We start from the raw sequence: 6,429 nt of genomic DNA on the forward strand, positions 1-6,429 counted from the left end.
CTCACTACTTTAATTTATGGTTGAGGTATTATTTTGTACATATGACCTATTTGTAACAATATTAGTACGTTAATTAAAAGGTAATGTTGAGGTGTAGATGAGCTTTGTTATGTCGGTCATGAAAAGTTCAAGATGAGAATACAGACTACAAAATATGAGAAAAGAAATATCACACGAATGAGACTCTTTGTTCCATGGCACTTATGGACGGCAGCAGTTTGGTGCCAGGTGGAGATAGTCAACAGCAGTTGACTTCAAAACACATTACACATTCAAATAAATGTGACTGGTGATTGTCCCATCTTTAATATGACTGTTTTGTGTCTGTCCCAGTATTTTATATTTTAGTTCCTGTAAAAGCTTTGTGTTACTATTTTATATTCCACACGTATAAAATGGTGTGATTATTATCTGTATGAGCAAACAATTTAATAAAGTAATACATCACACATCATGTTTTACCATTGTTGCACATCTCTAGAATTTCAAAGATGTGCTGTTTGTTTTAAGTTGTTCAATATGTTGCCACATAATATCTGAAATGAAATGTTTCAACATATTTATTACTTGGTTTTCTTACAGGCATTTTGTTGTGTTTATAGATTTCCTTTCTTCTTTAAGTTGTCAGAAGTATTAAGACAAATCGTAAAGTTATAACTTGTTCTATTAATAATAAGAGTAGAATTTGTCGTAATGATGTTATGAAGCAGTGTTAAACAAAATAAGAGTGAAATTGATGGTAGATACGATAGTATATTTATTGGAAGTGAATATTTCAGGTATTGTTGACACTAATGTATTAATGGTTTGAAGCATCACTGCTTCTTCTATCAGTCTTCAAATACTATAAACTGTTTACAGTGATTTTTTCCAAAGATATAAATGAGTTATATAATCTTGTTTTGTTAAGAAACCCAATCTAGTCAATGTAAGTTTTGCTTGTTTTCTTATTGTTCTATAGTTCCTATGTTAAACTTTGTTTTAGCGTCTATGTAATTTGATGAAATAAAATTTGTGATTTGTTCTTATGTTGTTATTGTTTTCTTACACAGAGCTTTCCAGTAATACATGTTTTATGTTGATTATTGTAAAATTTAATCAAAGTTGTGTACAGTGATAACATTTTAGTGACAGTATATTTTAATGTACAATTAATTCACAACGTTACAAAAGTTTATTATTTTTATAGTTTTATATTTTTTGTTTCTGAGTAATTAAAAAATAAGAGTATAATCAATTTCATGGCAGACAACAGATTTTTCTTTCTATAACAATACTGTGGTAAATATTTGTAAAAAATAACCAAAGAGTAGATTGTGAAGGTTGCTTCTAGAATGCATAAAGAGTGACAAATGAACATTAACCTTTTACATGCTATGGCATCAGTATATATGAAACATGGTGAAAACCTCATAAATTGCCTGTGGCGATTGGCTTGACGATCTGTATTTAGACAGTATTTTATATAATCACAGTTGAAATATCCGAGTAACAATTTCGCTGCATTTCATATTTTTCAATGTATCAGTTAGTTCCGGGTTTAATGTTTTCTTCCTCGTAGGTTGTTTCAATGATAATTATTAATTATGATTATGATGTTGTTATGGTCTGTCAGCCAAAGAATTTATAAGAGGTATTAAGGAGCCATTTATAAGTGTTTTGCAGTTTTTAAGCCTCTGTGGTTTTAATGAAATTTATTAATTTAAAGTAAAAGTTGTTATGTGTTGTGATTTAATTTAAAAAAAAGTACAGTATTTTACTAGTAAAAAATCCATAAGTTAATGTTTTTAACAAATCTTTTCAGTGATTATTTACAATTAAAAGTGTACTTACATTCAGGCTCTGTAACATATATTTTGTCTGAGCACATATATTGAACTTGCAGAGAGTAGATGTTTTGTATAGTGCTGCTGTTATTAAGAGTTATTCCTTTTGAGAACTGTTTACTCACTATAAAATAAATTAAATAAATAGAATTGAATAAATAAAATAGAACTACTTTATTCAGCTATAACTGGTTATTCTGCCAACATCAAGCTAAAACTTGTCAAAACAGCTGATTGCCAATGTCATTCAGTTGGTGATTTAAACCATTGGACAACTATCACTCTGACTCATCTGGCCATAGACTGGGGACAACAATCAAACCCCATATGACATTGACCTTGAACATATAAACAGGTTCATGCTTAAACTACTTTCTGACAAGATTATCACCAGTTACATTTTTACTAATTGATATTTTTACTGATTAACTTTGCTTGTACATATATTTTATAAATTTGTAATTTTGTATATAATATCCTGTCTATATATTTAGTTTATATTTTATCGTTTGTAACTTGGCACAAATTAAGCTGGGTAAAGTATATATTGATTGATTTTAACTGTGAAATTTAACATCTACAATGGCTACTCCAATGAGAAATATATCTAAAACTGATATTAAAATCAATGACTTAATATTTGCCAAAGTGAAAGGGTTTCCCCATTGGCCTGCAAAAGTAACTGGCATTGATGATGAAACTTACAAAAATATAACCAAGTATGAAATTACCTTTTTTTCAACAAATGAAACTGCTTTCGTTAATAAAACGGATATTGTTAATTATAACGAATGTAAAATGAAATATACTCTCGACTCTATAGCAAAAAAACATAAAGAAAGTTACAAACTGGCTCTGTCTCAGATAGAAAAATTGGATAAAACACAAAGGTGTCAACCATCCTTGTCTCTACTTCATCAGAAAACCCCCTCAAATAAACAAAAAAAGAATGTTTCAGGAATTAATAAAACAACCTCTTCAAGTCCCTCATTACTCTATCAAAACCCATTAAATAAAACTCCAAATACTGAATCAGTGCAGACAGAGACTAATACGAGTAATATAGATGTGGACAAAGTAAAAAAATCTCAAAGTACAAAGAGCACCAATACCAATGAGAAAAGTTCTATTAGTCTCTCTTTATTAGAAAATAAGTGGGTAACTGATGATACTATCCAGCTGTATTATGATACGCTAACATCCTTAATCACAAAGTCGGATAAAACAATCTTACTTATGAATACCGTAGTAACCCATGCTATCAAATGTCTTCAAGACTATGACCATTTACTTGAGCCTTTACAATTATTTAATAAAAACTATGTTCTCTTCCCAATTCATGACTTGAAGCAAGATGTGCAAGACAATTATCCAGAGAACACTCAGTGCTCATACAAAACAGAAGGATCTCATTGGAGCCTTATGTTGTTTGTAAGAAACCTGCAAAAATTTCTATACTTCGATTCATGTGGCACATACAACAGGGAACATGCACAGAAGGTGGCTGAGAAGGTCCATGAGCACTTGGGTGTGGAAGGTGATGTCCTTTTTCAAATTGTCGAAGTCCCTCAACAGCCTAATACTGTTGACTGTGGAATTTACTTAACAATTTTCACAGACATTCTTATACAACTGATAGGTTGTGGTTCTTTGGACCCACTGGTATAACACAGGCAGCAGATTAGTATGCACAATTCGTCACTCTGACATCTTAACAAAACGCTCCCAACTGGCACTACTCTGGCACAACTATCCACATTTACTGCTGAATTGTCAGACTGTATCTGACATGATGTTTAAGCACTTTGTATCTACCTCTACTGGACCTCAAGCTCAAGTAGGCAATATTGTGGTAAGTGCAAACACAAAGCCTGTGACATTGATCTCTGAAAGTGACAGCAATATGACTACATATCAGGTGAAAGAAACACAACCAAAAAACCCATGGCAGTTTGAAAGACGGTCAAAGCGTTATAAATTAAAACCCAAACACAAAATATTTGCTGAAAGGGAAACTGCTATCTCAACATCAAATAGCTTCCATGTACTTACTGAAAAAAACAATTTACTACAGATAAAGGAGTCTAATAAAAATAAAAATTATGTATACAAAACTAACACAACAAGTAAAAAAAGGACAAATCATGTTCATGAGTATCGCCATGACAGCAACTATGAACTTTCAATTGACAAAATAAAAGTAGAATTGTACGCTGACAGCCAAGGTAAAGGACTACCAGAGATTATTGGTTCATGCAGTAAGGGAAAGATTTATGTGGATGGAGTAGTTAAATCTGGAGCCGATGTCCAACAGGTCTACAACCAAGCAGCTAAATCTCTACAACGTCCTATAATAATACTTGCAGGAACAAATGATATTTTAAAAGGATCTCCTCAAGTTATTTATAAAAAAATGGAAAATGAATTACAAATTCTGAGTAGGTCTAAGCCAGTGTGTGTAACAACAATCCCCCCTAGACATGATGTACACCATGACAACTCAATACACTATGATCTAGCCCTGACTAATAGTTACATAAGAGAAATTGTTTTAAGAATGGACAATGTTCACCTCATTGATTTGGATTCTTTCCAGCGTTATCACTTCACACGACAGGGTCTGCATTTAAACTATAAAGGAAAGAGAAAACTTGGTTTTATGATAGTTGATTTTGTGAACAGTGTTAATGGAAAAAAACATGAAGTAGACCAAGAAAACTGGGCAACTGGGCCAAGAAAAGTCTTCAGTCATCCACCAAATTCAAGCTCAGAAAGTAAAGGAGGTACTTGGACCAACTCTGTCACTGACGTCACAGACGAGAGCCCCGTACCTGAGGTCAACACTCCGTCATCTTCACAAGTGAAGTGCCGTGAGCAAAATGAGAGCATTGCAAGTGATCGAGTTTCTTTGGTGAATGTCACAAGTGATAATAATCAGTGTCCTTTGGAGCACTCTGTGGGTGTATCGGTCTCGAGTCATTTTTTGGAGGGGGAGAGGAGTCTAATTGTAGAAATTTAATTAGCTTAAGACCAGGTAATTTGCACTTTCGTCATTTTGAAAATTGTTCTAACACATCACGTTTACAAAATAATATTATAAATATAAAATTGCTATTTTTAAACATTCAAGGTCTTAATGGCAAAACCACTGTTCTAGAAACTTTCATACAAAATGAATTGAACCTATATGTCATTTGCTTATCAGAGCATTTTCTTAAACAATCAGTGGTAGCAACTTCATTTCCAAATGGTTTTTACTGTGCTTCTGCTTTCTGTAGAGCAAACCGGATTAGAGGAGGAACATTAATATTTGTCCACAATAATTTTCATGCAAGGCCTCTTTCTTGATGTTGCAGAATTTTGTATAGAACTTCATTTTGAAGTAACCGCTGTATCTATATATATATAAAAATGAATGTTTGTATGTTTGTCCTTTATGGAATCGTGAACTATTGGACCGATCATGATGAAAATTTGTACGTATATGTATTTTTCCACGGAGAAGGTTTATAAGCTATGCCCATCCCTTTCCCGATTCAGGATTCCGCCCCACTGGTTACAGAAATACCCATAAGAAATGCATTGCAGCAAACATATGTTAACGTCTTTTCAAATTTTTAATCAGCTGTTTTGTAAACATATATTACACTTATAGTTTTAAAGCATAGAGTAAGCTTAAGAGAAACGACAAATTTTGTTTTAAACTGTTTCTGCAATCACTGTTAAACATAGACTTTACTATCCAGATAATACAATTCAAATTTGACGTAAAAATTCACCTTTAACTGCAATATTTATTTAATATAAACCATGCTCATGCTTGATCAGAAGAGCAATGCAGATATCATAATTACTATCTTACGTTGGCTACAAATATAAAGAATGTTATAAAATCAACCTTAGTTGTTTTTTTTGACAGAAGTATGGTTCTCAAAACTCCGTGTGTACATATTCTCTCGATCGAGACAACAAAGCAAGCTCAATCGTGGCATCGGAGATATAACTAATTTAATCTAAAATTTATTATAGTAAAAAAAAAAAATTTACTAAGTAATATAAGGACTTCGGTTCTTAAGATTTGCGTGCGAAGCCGTGGGTAACAGCTAGATAGAGGCAGGAATATGGTACATACCTTCATAATACGCCCAAGAGGCTCACGATGGAACGACTATCAATTATCTCAGCAATGTTTAGAATGTGATAGAAAAAGAATAAGTGAATATAGTGTACTGTTTTCAACGGGAAATTGCGTGCGAAGCCGCGGGCAACTTTTGCAAAAAATTATTGAAATGCGCAGCAAAGCGCGCCGGGCCCGCTAGTTGTTAAATAAATTCAAGTTAATTATTGTGTCATTGTACCATTCAACTGATGGTGACCATAATATTTTTCTCAATAAACTTGAAAACCTTTTATTATATTTAACTCAATGGGCCAATTATACAATAGTTATTGGAGGCGATTTGAACATTAAATTTGATATTACAAAAAACAAACCATCTGTTAAATATTTTTTAAATTTATTAAGGGAGTACAATTTTTATTGTCTGAATCAATCTCCCACACGAGGTGCAAATTGCCTTGACAACATTTTTGTCAATTGTGG

The sequence above is a fragment of the Homalodisca vitripennis genome, chromosome X (assembly GCF_021130785.1).
Source record: "Homalodisca vitripennis isolate AUS2020 chromosome X, UT_GWSS_2.1, whole genome shotgun sequence".
In the NCBI taxonomy this organism is placed as follows: domain Eukaryota; kingdom Metazoa; phylum Arthropoda; class Insecta; order Hemiptera; family Cicadellidae; genus Homalodisca; species Homalodisca vitripennis.